The sequence below is a fragment of the Macaca thibetana genome, chromosome 7, assembly GCF_024542745.1.
Source record: "Macaca thibetana thibetana isolate TM-01 chromosome 7, ASM2454274v1, whole genome shotgun sequence".
NCBI classification, from domain to species: domain Eukaryota; kingdom Metazoa; phylum Chordata; class Mammalia; order Primates; family Cercopithecidae; genus Macaca; species Macaca thibetana.
Genome location: NC_065584.1, coordinates 94,312,109 through 94,328,383, shown reverse-complemented (window position 1 = coordinate 94,328,383; position 16,275 = coordinate 94,312,109). Strand labels below are relative to the sequence as shown.

At 39.6% G+C, this 16,275-nt stretch overlaps 1 protein-coding gene across 15 annotated transcripts in view; it reads right to left on the bottom strand.

Moving 5' to 3' along the window:
• The window catches only part of LOC126959365 (uncharacterized), a 138,524-nt gene that overhangs the window by 75,255 nt on the left and 46,994 nt on the right, over window positions 1-16,275 (bottom strand). For 6 of the 15 annotated variants that reach the window (XR_007727497.1, XR_007727499.1, XR_007727498.1 and 3 more), the window contains one exon: window positions 5,560-7,507. The exons of 2 other annotated variants lie outside the window; for them this stretch is intronic. The gene's annotated coding sequence lies outside the window, so the exon portion shown is untranslated. Of the gene's footprint in view, window positions 1-1,240; window positions 11,574-16,275 lie in introns of those variants that run through there. 7 more of the 15 variants (XR_007727500.1, XM_050798291.1, XR_007727496.1 and 4 more) reach the window with 6 other exon arrangements.

Below are 16,275 nucleotides of genomic sequence, written 5' to 3'. Positions count from 1 at the left end.
AGCACTCTAACTAGTACAAGTAACAAATTACCCATGAGGAGCCTCAGAGGCTACAGATGACAGAGCTGTGTTGCAACACCTTGGCAGAATCTTTGTACTGCAGCCTTGGTTCTCAAACTGCAGAGTGCATCAGAATCACCTGGGGGCTGTGTTAAAACACTGATCTCTGGGCCCCACCCCTAGTGAGTTTCAGTTTCAGTGGGTTTAAGGAGGGCCCCAAGAAAGTGCATTTGCAACAAGCTCCCAGGTGATAGGAATGCAGCTGCTCTGCCTGGGGGACAGCACTTTGGGAATTACAACTGTACAGCAGTTCCCTAACACCCCCAATCAGGATTACCTGGAATCTTTGTTAAAAACACTAAGTCCCACCCTTAGCCCCAGACTCCTGAGATGGAATCTCCAGGAAGGAAAGTCGGGAATCTGTATTTTTAATAAACTCCCCAGGGGATTCAAATCACGCAACTCTGGGCTACTTCAACCTGAGAAGAGGGGCTTGCCTTTTAGATCTGGGCCTGAGGTCTTGAACCTTTGCCTGCCTCTGGACACATGGACTCTCCCTGCTAGAGGCCCCTTCAAAGTGCAAGCAGGCTGAAGACACGTGAATGCCTCCTCCAATAACTTGTCCAGTAATTGGTATATTGATTGCTAATGTCATCATGTTTTAGTATATGTAAACCCCTCACTCTATTACACAGCCCCCAACAATCCAAAAAGTCATTGTTTGTTCATTGTGACTCCCAAACTGGCCCTTGTCAGCTCCTGCTGGAGGGCTTGCTGATAAAAATCAGCAGATGATTGGACGCACACATTCTTAACATGACTGACCCATGACATCTCAGAGGGCAGCTCGAGAGCCTGTCATTACAGTACAATACTTTTCTTTCTTCCTTCTTATCTAGCCCAGATGACTTCGAGATTTTTATTAACTCATTAATGACTGAAGATGTCATTAGAATCAGTGGGAAGGGTTTTTTTTATTATTATTATTTTCTTTCTCTCTCTCTCTCTTTTTTTTTTCTCTTTTTAAGTGGGAATAAGTGTGCAATTTGCTGGGAACAGGGGAGGGGCTCATTGATGAAACAGCTAAGACAAACCAAAGTGGAGAGACTCTTGGACTTTATTAGAATCTGAAATCTGATTGACGGGTCCTGGACCTGAAAATCTGCAGACAGAAATACCAAGTTCCTTCAGAAACATGTTGGGAAGAATGGGACAATTTGATCAACGAAATAGCGATACATAAAATTCAGTAATTTGTATTGTATTGTGGGCCCAGTCTTTCCAACATAACAGATAAACAAACAAACAAAAAAGTCAGAGTAAAACTACTGAAACCTCTAAATGTTTCTTAACCTACGCATTCATTAAACTATGTCTTGTTTCTGCATGCCTTTAATTTTCACATCTGCAAAATTGCTTTTGGAAATCAAATTAGATCTTTTGAAGGCACTTAAATTGTAACAACCTTATGTTTTTTTATATACTCTTGGGTTTCAGCCTTTTCATCTGGGTTGTGTGTCCAATTAATGGGATATCTCAAGGAAGCACTAATCATTTTGAAAACTTAAGAATATGAAAAGCAAGCAGACTATTTTCATTATAACTGATTGGATTGAGAATAAGCTACAGAGGAAATGTTCAATAATTATGATAACTTTTTTAGAGGAGATCACAAAAAAACGTCAGTCACAGAAGGTGCTTTTCATTGCGACAAAGGCTTTGAAATCCAGTTTCAGTAGATTCCTCTTTGGGCTTCAGCCTCGGGCATGTCAGAAGGCTGCTCTGAGAGTGAGTTTTACACTGATTTTTATCAGCCCTAGATAACTCACTTGGCAAAGAAAACATCTATTACTAGATGTATCTCATATGTTACTGAATGTTTACTAAATTTTACTACTGTCAAAACACATTGTAAATGAACAGATCCTCATAAGAACCAGGGAAATCTATTCCTCAGAAGAAAAAATGGTTGTCTGAGGACCTAAAAAGATTTTTGCCCAAGGAAATTACTGCTAGTAAACTATGACCAAGATTTAAATATGCTTTAAGCCAAGTTTTACGCTTAAATCACCTAATGACATCTTTCTGTCTTTATTTGCCTGGTGGAGAATTATATTCATTACATGTTATGGTAAACAGAATAATTAGTTAATATTTACAGGTTAATTAAATACAATCATTTTATCTAATTCAGTAATAATAGTGCTGAATTTTATCTTTCTCATTTCTGAACATGATGCCAAACACCCAGATGAAACCTAGGAGGAGAAAAGAGTCAAAAATCCAGATGTTATTAAAGATCCAGATGTATGGTATCAAGTAAACAGAACATCAAGGATTTTTACTTTTTTTTTTTTTCCATTTTCATCCAGATGTTTGGTGTCGTATAGACACAGTCTTAATCTGTTCAGTCACAATCACAGTGTTCTTTAATATCATTTGCCAGTATTTCACTCCCTTCTTCACAGAATGATCTCTAAAAATCCTCTGTCATTCATTCACGAGGAAAACAGGGATATTTTCTTCAGAAACAAAAATATAATGCCCAGTGGACTCGTAAGACAAGATCACCATCCAGGATGATGCCCAAGTCTTTATGTTGGAAAACATTTCATATCTGCATTTTTAAATGATGAAAGTTAATTCAACTTAAATGGTTTGAATGGTAACTTAATTTTAATTGACATGCACATGCGAATTTCAGTCCTAGTAAGCAGCTTTGGAAAATAACAGGCTCTCAAGTGTAAATGATGGTCATCTTTTCAATGGGCTCTTTTCCCAATTCATTCACTTATCATTAAATCCTAAAAGAGATTACCTGCCATTTTAGCAATAATTTCTGCTCTGCAACTTTGGGTACATTAAAGCACTGACCCGGGGACTTAAGAACTTGATGCTGAGCCCCAGCATCTCATTTTTCTGTGTGACCTTGAGCCAGTCACTTAACCTCTGAGCCCCAATTTTCTCTTCCTTAAAAAAAAAAAAATTAAATAACAGACCCGATTCTAGTGAACCCAAGGATCTAAAAACAAGAACTGGGGGAGGGCAAAATCCTTTATGAATATAAAATTATCAGTAATACACAGAATATTTTATCATGAGTTTTACATATCATTGTTACATAAATAGTATTACTATGTAAAAGTGTCATTACTATTAAAATGAAATCCAAGAGGACACAGTAGAGACAGTCATGCTAAAAAGACCTTGTCAGCTATTTACTGTTCACAAATTAAATACAGGAATGACTGTAATCCCTGGATGTGCAAAGCAATACCAGATTCTACTTCCTTGTGCTGCCATGTTTCACCAAACTAAATCTGAGAAATAGTTTTAGTGTTACCCTTTTCATGGTATTAAACGGACTAATCGTAAGGCACACTGTATCTCTGATTGCAATAGGACACTTCTGCCAATCTAGGACCCTATGCTTGGCTGACTGGTAGACTTAACTTTGACAGACACACGCACCCTCCTCCCTCCTGGCCAATGGCAAAGACTCAAGCCTTCACATAGAGCAAATTGTTGCTGCTGAATATTCAAACAGATCTCATGGTTTTCATCATGGGAGATTGCTTCCACTTTCTTTTTTTTTTTCTGTTAGTAAAATGTATATCCTAGGAAGTTATTATCAAAGAACAAGCTTTTCACCAACATTCCTCAGTACAATATAAGAGGGTTTCTAAGTGAGAAATCAATTCATGCACTTGTAAAATGCTAAGCACTAAAAATCTCTGAAACATTTTAGTCTTACACTTTTCTGTAATGGCTCCGAGATTTTGGGAAGAGATATGGAAACTTTTGAGTTGTGCATTTAAGATATTAAAAGATTCTGGAAGTACAAAAAAGGGAATAAAATAAATGAAAGGAAGATAACTTCATTAATTTTAAATTTTAAAAAAATCTGCAGTGTCAAGATGCTACAGTCAAAAAAAAAAACAAAAAACAAAAAACAAAAACTCACACATCAAGAAATTTCTTTCAAAGTTTAGCCCAACTCTGTGCTCAATTATATGACTACAGAGAAGACGGGATGAATAATCAAGTTTTAGTTCTTCAACTTTGAAGGCACAAATCACTCATTAGCATGTTGCTCTGTTTGATGCAACTTACTTGTAAGAGCCAGAAATCAATACAAAAGGAAACAATAATAATAAAAGGAAAGATTTCTACTGTCATAATAGGGAAAGGTGTGTGAGCTGGAAGAAAGTACAGTACAGAAGCCCATGACAAGTCATGATAAATGGGTCGTTATAAAATTCATGTTTAGGCAGCACCAGGCCGCGGATAATGCCATTCGTCATGGCAACACGAGGCCGCTAATGAGCCCTCATTGCATATTCATGTTTGTGGCATTTCTTCCCTCCCTCCCACCCTGAACTAGTGCCTGGAAATATCTCCACCTCAAGCTGAAGCTCAGCTTAGGCCTTCTTCTTCTTCTCCTCTCTCTCTCTCTTTTTTTTTTTTTTTTTTATTTGTTATGTTGCAGCAATTACACTGTAAAAGTGCTGCCCAAGATTGATTGCTCTGATCTGTAGTTCAATTGTAAATTAGAATACACATCCCCCCAGGGACACACGGCCCCTATTTGTGATTAAGAAAAAAGCCCCATAATAGACTAATAGCTAAAGTTCTCTCTCTTTTACTTTCAGGCAATTAGCTTGATGAAATGGCCTCTTTTTGTGTACCCTGGAAGTGTAAACCGATATCATAATGAAGTATATGATGTTTATTCTATTATTTTCACCTTGCTGGGTATGCAGGAATGCATAAGTAATGGCTGCTTTGTCTAGTACGTTTACTGATTCACAAGTAAACTATTTCTTAAAGATGCAGTGTATGCTTTCTGAGGCTTGAGTTAAGTAACTCCTAACTGTGGATTAACCTTCACGTGAATGTCTACTGCAGGGGAGGAAAACGAATCCCCCAGGTTGGGGGACAGCATGATACTGATATTCAAGAGGCCTCCAGCCACTGGGGCAGCTCTGGGATGGATGTGGTGACAAAGTGCAAGTGCCAGCACTCAGGATAAGTGCAGACACCAGGGTACTTTGGAAAAATGTTCTATAGTGATTTTAGGCCCAGAGAGACTCCCCCTGACTACAATGTACCCTTCATCTCCCCCAGTTACTTGTGGAACACCAACTCACTGTCTGCCGTAGGGTGGCTGAAGCTCTTCCTACACAATGGTCATACAGTCTTTTTTTTTTTTAATTGGATTGCACCCTTGCGCCCACCCCCCGCCAAAAAATAAGTCTTGTATTTTCAAGATCCAAAACGTTGGCAAGAAAATATTCTTCAGCTTCCTACATGCACCAGCTGACACAGAGCCAATCCACTTGCAGTTTGTGCATTACCAAAGCCATTTGTGTTGTTCCTATGCAATATTTTAATATTTGTTTTGTTTTCATTCATGGGGATCTCAAAATTAGAGGAAAAAAAAGGGTGTCCTACATGACAATATAGAAAAAAGAAAAAAATAGAAAAGAAGAAATAGAAGAAAAAACAGAAAAATAAAAATCTATCTTGCTCTAAAGCATTTTATGGTGGGTAACTTACCAAGATGTTAATTACTGTTTCAATTCTATATTCCAATTACCCGCTGTTCATCCATAACCCAGTTTGTTTCACCCCTCAAACCCTTCCTGGGTTTGTGTTGTCTAAAAAATCCATCCTTCTCTTCTTTAATGTGAATCCAATTTGAGTTTCTAGAAAATATAAGGAAATCATTTTTATGGCAAAGGATCTCAATAACTTTTAATGCTGAGTTTGATATGCACCTTTAGATGTCTTATGTTTTGAAACTAATGTGTGAGATAGTTGTTTGTCACATGTAAAATGTGCTTGCCTTTCCTCCAGTTACTTAGCTCCTTCTTAATTAAACAAAACATTTTGGGGAAAGTTTGTTACTGTATTCTGGAAAGTAATTCTATTGTTACATAATTTCCAAAAATACTACAAAGTGAGTTACCAAGAAATATTTCATGAAAATTCACTTTATGTCTTCTTTTCTAAAAATCAAAAGTTTTTATCAATCTTTATTTGAGGGGGCTGACTTTCTCTTTAATTTGTACAACATTGAACTGCCTTCTGAACTATAAACCTGCAACACAATAAGTATAAATTTTCACTGCTCTCAGAAACTTTTGAATGTCTATCCATATTGCCATATTTGAAATATGCTATTTTCAATTTTCAAATGATATTGAGCTTGGGTAGGGCCTCTCCATTCACTTACATAACCTGTCACATTTTTAAGTATACTTTTTCTAGAATAACAATGCCTCCTATTTACACGGTGCTTTATAATGTTTAAAGATTTTTCAAATAGATTGCCTTATATAAATAATTCTATGAGATAAATGAGCCAAATAACCTTATTATTACCACAAAGTTAGAGGGGAAATATTATGACTCAGGGAGGTTATGCAACTTGCCCAGAGTCACAGGTTAGTAAGTGCCAAGTTGAGCCTTGTCCCCAGGTCTTTAACTCCAAAACGTGAGCTCTTTCTGGTATGCAATGCTGGCTCTTCACTACATATACATTCCAGAAGCAGCAGCTCGCCAAAATCTCACAGCTCTTAACATAAACAAGATCTGTGATCTTTATTTATACATGAGCAAGATTTAACAAATGAGTTTAAAGACACATATGTGCACACACACACACACATGCCCTTCTTGATAAAAACCTAGGAGAAAAGTTAATGAAATTCACACTGTGGCAGGGTGCAGTGGCTCATGTCTGTAATCCCAGCACTTTGGGAGGCCGAGGCAGGAAGATCACAAGGTCCGGAGTTTGAGACCAGACTGACCAAGGTGGTAAAACTCTGTCTCTACTAAAAAATACAAAAATTAGCTGGACATGGCGGCACATGCCTATAATCCCAGCTACTCAGGAGGCTGAGGCAGGAGAATTGCTTGAAACTGGGAGGCGGAGGTTACAGGGAGCCAAGATCGCGCCATTGCGCTCCAGTCTGGGTGACAGAGCGAGACTCTGTCTCAAAAGAAAAAAAAAAAAAAAAACAGAAATTCAGACTGCATTGTTACCTACCAACCAAAATTTAAGATAATCTATGTTAGGTAATAAACATATGCTTAGACTAGGTACATACCAGGCACAAAATTGAAGCAATTATCTACATAATTCAAATTTGAGAGACAAGGGATTACCACTTTTCTCACAGTCCATTAATTGGTTTTGCATGTCCAGAGATTTGGTTGAGCCTTTTCGCCAAACATCTCTTTAGGCCTTTGCACTGCTATTCCCTCAGCCCACCCTTATACCATGTCACATATGTCTATCTGAGTAACTCAATCCTGACTACCAATTTGGATTCAACTCAAAGATCACTTCTCCCTGGAGACATTCCCTGACTTCTATCCATCTCCTTATCCCTGTTCCAAATACCTCTTTGGTTTGCTCTCCACTAAGGAGCCTCCTTCATCCCAGTTTTGAAGCCAGTGAAGACAGGATTCTTGAAGCCAGTGAAGACAGGATTTGGATCTAGAATTCAGCAGATATAAACATTTTTAAAGGGTGTGCTGGACCTGTCTGCCAAGGTACCTCCCATGCTCAAGACCCTCTGTGTGCCAAAGAGCCATGTTCAAAGCCCCGGGATTAGCAAAGCAGTTCTAGACTGTTCTTTGCAAAGTAATGGCCACCATTTCAGTCAGCAGTGGGCACCTAAACCATGGTTTGCCCATTGCTGGAGTAGCCTTGAGATGACAACTTCACCAAATAAAACACCTAGAGCAGAAACCGCTGAAGTAGACAAAATCATGTCAGCATGAATTTTTTTTTTTTTTTTTTTTTTTTTTTTTTTTGAGACAGAGTTTCACTCTTGTCCCCCAAGCTGGAGTGCAATGGTGCAATCTTGGCTCACTGCAACCTCTACCTCCTGGGTTCAAGCAATTCTCCTGCCTCGCCTGCCTCAGCCTCGCAAGTAGCTGGGATTATAGGCATGTGCCACCACACCCAGCTAATTTCTAATTTTGTATTTTTAGTAGAGACAGGTTTTCTCCATGTTGGTCAGGCTGGTCTCACAATCCCGACCTCAGGTGATCTGCCCACCTCGGCCTCCCAAATTGCTGGGATTACAGGGGTGAGCCACCACGCCCAGCTCGGCTATGATTTTTATGAGAAATGACTGCTGCCTGAACCTGAGAAAGAAATGACTCCAGAAATGATCCCAAAACACTGTATAGATACTTCCAAATCTCAGGTGTAGCATTACCTAAACATAGGAGAAATAACGGTATATGTCACTATTTCTTTCATTTATTCATGTTTTCATTCATTCAATAATTCATTCAACAACTGCTTATTGAGCCTTCAGGAGATAATCATAAAAATGACATCATTCCGGCCCTCATGGAACTTACAGTTTAATGGGAGAGATAAATATTATATAATCACGCCAATGAATAGAAAATTGCATACGATACTAAATACACAAAGTAAAAGTAAGAATAAAGTGGAGCTTACAGTGAAGGCTTCATATAAACAAGTGCTTCCGTATAGAAGGTGTTGCAGTAGAAGCCTGAAGAATGAGGTTATAGATAAGAGTATCAGGAAAAATGAAAACATTTCCAAAAACACGTGGAAAGGTCCAGGAGTAGGAAACAGCTTGGAAGTTAAAGAAATAATAAACAGGCCAGCATGCTTGGACCACTAGGACCTGGATATAAAGCAGAATGTGATGAGACATAGGTGAGCAGAGCCACATCACATAGGGCCTTGCAGACCACATGCTTAGGTAGGAATTTTGGATGCCACCTTAAGTCTAGTGTAAAGCAACTGAGGGGTTCTAAGCAGGAAAGGCCAATGATCAGACCCACAGCAGCTTAGAGGGTGATAGTGTTGTCCCATTTTGAATAAGAAACCTCAATTTGTTAGGAAAGGAAAACACAACTGTTATATATTTCCAACACCAACTAACCAACCATGCTCTAGGAAAACACTTCACCTTCACTGGGGGAAAGCAAACGCTTCTTCACCCCATGTCCTGTGTGAGCTCAGCACCAGGCCCGCCAGCACTGAATGGAGAAGACCTGACACCAGGTATGACATCAAAGAGTTTGTTTGTTTGTTTTTGCTTTTGTTTTTATATATTTATTTTTTTATTTTGAGACAGAGGCTCACTCTGTCACCCAGGCTGGAGTGCAGTGGTCACTGCAGCCTTTATTCCCGGGGTTCAACTGATCCTCCCACCTCAGCTTCCTGAGTAGCTGAGACCACCGGTGCATGCCACCATGCCCAGCTAATTTTTGTATTTTTTGTAGAGAGGCGGTTTCGCCAGGTCATCCAGGCTGGTCTCAAACTCCTGAGCTCAAGCTATCCTCCCACCTTGGCCTCCCAAAGCGCCGAGATTACAGGCATGAGCCACCACGTCTGGCTTTCAAAGAGCTCTTGATTCAGTTCTGAGAAACATTGACTGCTCTTGTGATAGCAAGCCATCTGCTAAAATGTGATAGCACAACTAGAAGATGCTTTATGGGGTCTGCATGAAATATAGTCAGAGATTGGTTCAAAGATCCCATAAAGCACTCATGCTCAGCGTCTTGAGATGCTGGCCTTGACCTCATGACACACTCCTGAGTCACTTTCCTATACCCACTGATCTGGTTAGGACCCACCCACGCCGAACCACAGCTCCCTGTTAGAGCACGTTGCTGTCATCGCTCGTTAATGGTCTTATCTCCTGCACTCAGCAGTGTGCTCCACAGAACAGGAAGAACATGCATCTTATTCACCCCTTTATCCCTAATGCCTGGTGCAGTGCAGGGCACTTTTAGGTGCTTAGTCATGTTGGTGTGCTTCATTTGTGTTATGGTATGCAGCTACATGTTGTAATTGTTGATTTGTTTTTCTATCTCCTCCTGCGAGTTCTTCGCGAGTAGTATCCATACCTCCATCTTTGCATCTCCAGTTTATCAAAGAGGCTGGCTCATAGTTGGCACTTGATTAGGATTGATTAATTGATTAGTTAATTAACATATGGATAAAGCAATTAGGTATAAAGGACCTTCCTAAATGCAACCAGCTCTACTTCGCTTTTAGTCAATCACAAGATGCATAAAACCACATTGTCTGAGAACCTTGCATATCATCAATATTTATTGGTGAGAGGTGCTTTCTTAACGCTGGTGTTTTACGCATTTCTACACGTTATTATACACCCCAGAAAAGAGTGCATGTAAAACTGCTGGAGCCTGAATAAATCCTCTAACTGAGTTAACACTATTGAATCAATTTCCTAATGTTTAGAATGTGCTGTGGTTATGTGATACGCCGTCTTTGGGGAAAGCTGGGTGAAGGGTACAGGGGATCTCTCTGAATTATTTTTACAACTTCAGTGAGTCCTGTATTATTTCAAAATAAAATGTGATAATTTTTAAACACTTTCTGATTTTTATATTTATACTTTTACATAAATTTTATATATTTCTATAATATCTAAAATGTAGTTAAAATGTCATAAGTAATAATTAAATGATGTTATCATATATTACACTAGCATACAGGAAAGAAAATGCCCTAATTTGGGGCACTATTCTTTTTGTCTGGCTAGGTTGGCATTTAAAATATGCTAGGAGAGGAAGGAGATGCATTACTTTTGCCTGATTCAAGCATATTTTCGAAATGATGTTTTCATAAACAAAGTGCCAACAGCTATGATCTTATCTTCTCTCTTCTTTTTATCCTAATTCAGGTCAATAACAAGTATTTCTGCTCTCTTCTGCAGATTCTAGGTTTTGGAAGAGAGGATGCAATTATGAGCAACGGGGAACTGTTAGTGAAAAATTCACCAAGAAGTCAGAGAGTGCCTTTAAACTTCTTTCTACCCAGTGTTGTCCTATTAAGAAAATAATGTCAGTTTCAGAGAGCGATGTTTTAAATAAATAAGGCTAGCATTTACAGTATTGCTGGAGTTTTAAACTACATGTTCAAGATCCCACTGTTGGTTACATGGATAACAATGTAGGTCATCACATCTAAACTCTGAAACGTAGTAGGAAATTCCTCTACTACCTGAGAGATCTGAAAGCCACCAATAAAAAAAATCCATACAGCAGATTAAGGTAAAATTTCAATATATCTTAAACTGCTTAAACATGTAAGTTCAACACCCTCCTCCCCCCAAAAAAAACCTCTTTTAGCATAAAAAGCTGCAGTTTCCAATTCTACTCAATTAATTAGCTTCCTGTAGTCAATCAAATGAAAATTCTGAAATAGCCTGTAGATGTCATAAACCTAAAGTCAAATTCAAAGACGAATGACATTCTCCCATACACTTCCTTCTTTTCTGGAAACTGCAAACTCATTAGTAGGTACATCTAAGAAGTATACCTGCCCAGAAGTCCCTGTAGTTTTGTGATAACATATGTAAAATAAGTTCAGCTCAAGGTATGGCATGGTAGTTTCATCCTACAGACCCACCGGTTTATCCTGGAGAGATTCTGAAGGACACAGTAAAATAACCAGGTGCAAGGAAAGAGTGCCTCCCTGCTTGCTAAAGCTCATTAGAGAAGGGCATCCATCTTTACTTCTTCAGGACAATATCCATGAACTGTAAAAATAGAATTTTACTTAGTAAAGGAAAGGGAGAATAAATGCAAGAATTTTTTAGGATCTGGCATATTGAATCATGAATCAAAGAAGAAGAAACTATAATTGCCTCTCATTCTATCGAACAGAGAAATTTCTTCCACACTATCTTTTGTGTGGTAAGAATAAAGTTTCATTCCAAAGAAAATCCAGTTAAAATATCCCAAAAGAAAAAAAAATACAAGATCCTGCAGCTCTTTAATGCTTGCTACTGGCCAAATCTTGCAATTAGAATCAGTCACTTTAAGTGCTGAAGTCGTATAATGCTAATAGATCACTTTATAATGTGAACAGTTTTTTAAAGTTGTAGTTAATTTTCCATCATTACAGTACTGAATACCAGTAGTGTCTGTCCATTGTGATATAGGTTCTGAAGTCTCCAAAGGGTACAGACTACTGCTTGCCTAGGCATTGGTTAATTCTGGCTTTAATTCTCAGAGACCTGAATTAGAGCTGTAAAATGGACTGTATTTCAACTTTCTCCCTAAATGTGTTTATTTTTACTTTCAAACCAAATGAGGGCTCCTTTTTATTTCATAATTATTTTATTTCAAAAAATATAAATTGAGGTGAGGTGTATATGTCTGAATGTGTGTGTGTGCACATGCACACATGTGTGTGGTTTTCTTTAAGAAAATGAAATGAACCAGAAAATAAGCCCTTAGCAGTAACCTAAGAAATAAAACAAAATCATTTACAACACATGGGATTGTTGCAGGATATGTCAAGATTAGATGGTTTTAAGGGAGCTATCCTGAATGTGGAAGCAATTATAATGAAATTCATGACTCATTAGCAAACATTCCATATTGTGTTTCTCATTTCTGGGTCAATGTTACTAGGAAATATAGACTTAAGATTTAGATGTTTCACTGACTTCAATGCCAGATTATAGATAGTTGGACTGTACAATGACATAAAGCAAAGACTCCAGGGTTTTAAAGTTTTTCACTTCTCAGATGTAGGCAATTTGGTCTTAAGATACCTATGAGCAAAGTAACTTCAAAAATGTATTGGTAAGAATTAAGTTGGTGATAGAAGGGTTGTCTGTAAATGTGAAGAATTACCTGGTGCAAATGCATATACTGGGTGGATGACGGTGGGGATTTTGCCTGCACACTGCTTGGTATGCAAAATGGCTGGTGAACTCAAGTACCCAATACTGTACGTAATGGGAACCAGATGTCTAACAGAGAGAGAAAAATATTTTATAGCAATAAATGTGACATTGACTCTTAAAGGGTTTGCTGTTTTTAAACAACTTCCCAGTCTTACTTTCCCTCATATTTTAATGTAGTTTAAAGTACATTGTGTAAGGAAATTATTTTCATATTTTAAAAGAAAAAGTATTTAACTTGCCACTAACTTATAAAATGCAGACATAAGGAGAAATGATCTGAATAAGATAATTTTGGAATTCATTCATTTACCAAAGCACTATGCTCAGCAATGCAAAAAAAATATTAAGGCAAATAAAGCATAATTCCTCCTGCCCTTAAGGAACTCAAAACATATTAGATGTGATAAGATGCACACAGCTGGATGGGGACATGGTACAAGCAAGCCCTGGGAAAGACGCTCACAGTGCTTCAAGAATTCCAAGGAGGAAAAGAAAACGCGATGCGATGGCCAGCAGGTTCCATGAAGGAGGGTCCCGCTGATCCATCCTGCTCAACATCTCCCCCACCCACCCCTCCTCTTCACGGCACTAGGCCACCTTGGTGAAGGCCCTCCTGCTCTCTGGCCAATGCTCAGCAGCTTTGCTCTCTCAGTGTCCCCACAGTCACACCCCACGCAACCCCAACTTTGCTGCCGGGGTAGTTGTTCAGAAGCACTAATCCAGTTGGGAAGTAGGGTGCCCTGATTATTAGATTGCAAGCTCTGTAATGAAGCTTGGGGTTCACTCCCTGCTTTGATGATATTGGTTGTGACCTTGGAGAAGTCACTTAACCGATCTCCCTCGATCTGCTTTTTTGCTTCCCTAATATAATAATATGCTTGGAGTCAGGATTTCATGAGCTGCTGCACACCATGTGCTTTGCACAACGTCAGCATGAAGTCGGGGCACTGTTGGAAACTCTTTTAGCTATTATCCGATCAGTCATCCAATCTAGTTTGTTTGTTTGTTGGAGACAGAGTCTTACTCTGTTGCCCAGGCTGGAGTGCAGTGGTGCAATCTCGGCTCACTGAACCTCTGCCTCTCAGATTCAAGCAATTCTCCTGCCTCAGCCTCCCTCGCAGCTGGAACTATAGGCACCTGCCACCATGCTCAGATGTTTGTATTTTTAGCAGAGAAGGGGTTTCACCATGTTGGCCAGGCTGGTCTCAAACTCCTGACCTGAAGTGATCCACCAACCTTAGCCTCCCAAAGTGCTAGAATTACAGGCATGAGCCACCACACCGGGCCCAATCTAGTTTTTACAGAGCAAAATGCAAAGCCTCTATTTTGGTATGCCAGACTGTTCATGAGCTGGCACTTGCATACTTCTCCAATTCTTTCTCTTGATCCCTTCTGTTAAATACTCAACTTCCTTGCTATCCTTGTCAGCTTGTCTTTGTCCAAGCAGGCCTTCTGTGCTCAAGTCCCATGCCTCTGCACATGCTGTTGCCCCTGCCCTAGGTGCTCCACCTGCCTTCTACCTCTCTACATTGCAAATTTCTGCTTACCCTGCAGGTCTCCCCTCTAGCAGATCTTTCTGACCTTCCTGGATATCTTGTGAAAGAACAAGGGCCTCGCTCCACTAGGCCATACTCTTAAACTCACAGGACCCACACAAATAACATAAATAAATGAAGCAGTACAGGATAAAACTGTAAGGAGTGGTGGGGACTGTAATTAAAAAGGAGAACTCCTTTCTTTCTTTCTTTCTTTCTTTCTTTTCTTTTTTTTTTTTTTTTTTTTTTTTTGAGATGGAATCTCACTCTGTCACCCAGGCTGGAGTGCAGTGGCGCAATCTTGGCTCACTGCAACTTCCTCCTCTGCCTCCCGGGTTCAAGGGATTCTCCTGCCTCAGCCTCCTGAGTAGCTGGGACTGTAGGTGCCTGCCACCACACCTGACTAATTTTTGTATTTTAAGTAGAGACAGGGGTTTCACTATGTTGGCCAGGCTGGTTTCGGACTCCTAACCTCAAGTAATCCACCCACCTTGGCCTCCCAAAGTATTGGGATTACAGGCGTGAGCCACCGTGCCTGGCAGAGGAACTCATTTCATTCCCTGGCTAAAAGATCAGCCATGCCTCTGTTGCCATGGTGGAATAGGGGCTCATTATTGTCAATTCTTTTGTTTTTTCAAGGTAAGACAGAAATCTGTATTTTTTACCTAAAATCTCCAGTGTTCATTGTTGGTAACTAAAAAGAAAAATCAAATACTATAACTTTAGAACAATTAAAACCCCCTGGGGACCAAGTGGCTAACTGCATGCAGACCTTGGCTCATGGAATGCCTTATTCTGGGATTTCCTTACAGGTGCACAGCACCAATCTAGCAAATTTAACTTCTGGCAAATTTAACTGGCCCTCTAATTGTTTGCACATCTACTTCCCCAATAAACTATGCTCTTGAGAATAAGGATCATGTAGGGTTACGTTTGTCAGGTGCCTAGCACAGTGGGTGGCTCAAAGAAGCATCTCACTAAACTTCATATTGATATTTTCCAGAGCCTTGAAGCCAGGGAAGGGTCTGCGGATGGCCGGTCATTCCAGGCACATCAAAAGATAAAGATGTTCATATTCCACATGTCCCTGTTTCTAGAAAGGAAAGATTTTTCAGATACTGTAAGCCTTAGTCTACATCTGACTTCCTTAGGACCATCTGGAATGCTTCCTATGATGGCTGCAAAGCCCTCTCCATCATTAGCAACATTCCAACCAGCTCTCAAAATATAAGCCTAATCCATAAATCTAGGCGGTATATAAACCTAATCTATACCTGACATGTAAGTGAATGGCTAAATGAATTAATTAACTTTACCCCAAAGAGTCCCAACTCAAATGTCAGATGTGACGTTTTAATTTTGTTGGAAAGTGAACATAGACCACATCCTGAACTCAGAAAGAAACATGTTTTCTCTAAATCCGAGGCCAAGAAGAAAATGGATAAGGCTAGGGTGGTGGATAACACTGAAGATTCAGAGACAGTCATCCTAGTGCATGCTTTTTGTTGTTGTTGTTTGTTTTTTGTTTGTTTATCTGTTTGTTTTTGAGACGGAGTCTTGCTCTGTTGCCCAATCTGGAGTACAGTGGAGTGATCTCAGCTCACTGCAACCTCCGCCTCCCAAGTTCCAACGATTCTCCTGCCTCAGCCTCCTGAGTAGCTGGGATTACAGGCACCCGCCACCATGCCCAGCTAATTTTTGTATTTTTAGTAGAGACGGGGTTTCACCATCTTGGCCAGGCTGGTCTCCAACTCCTGACCTTGTGATCTGCCTGCTTCGGCCTCCCAAAGTGCTGGGATCACAGGCATGAGCCAACACGCCTGGCCCCTAGTGCATGTTTTAAATAATTTTTATGTCCATAATCTTTGATCCAATAATGCAACTTCTTGGCATTTTTCTCAAAGAATAATTATGTGCAAATATTTGACTGTAAGAATGTTCACTGCCGTTCTGTTTATAATGTTGAAAATAGAGGCCAGGTATGGTGGCGCATGCTCCTAATCCCAGCA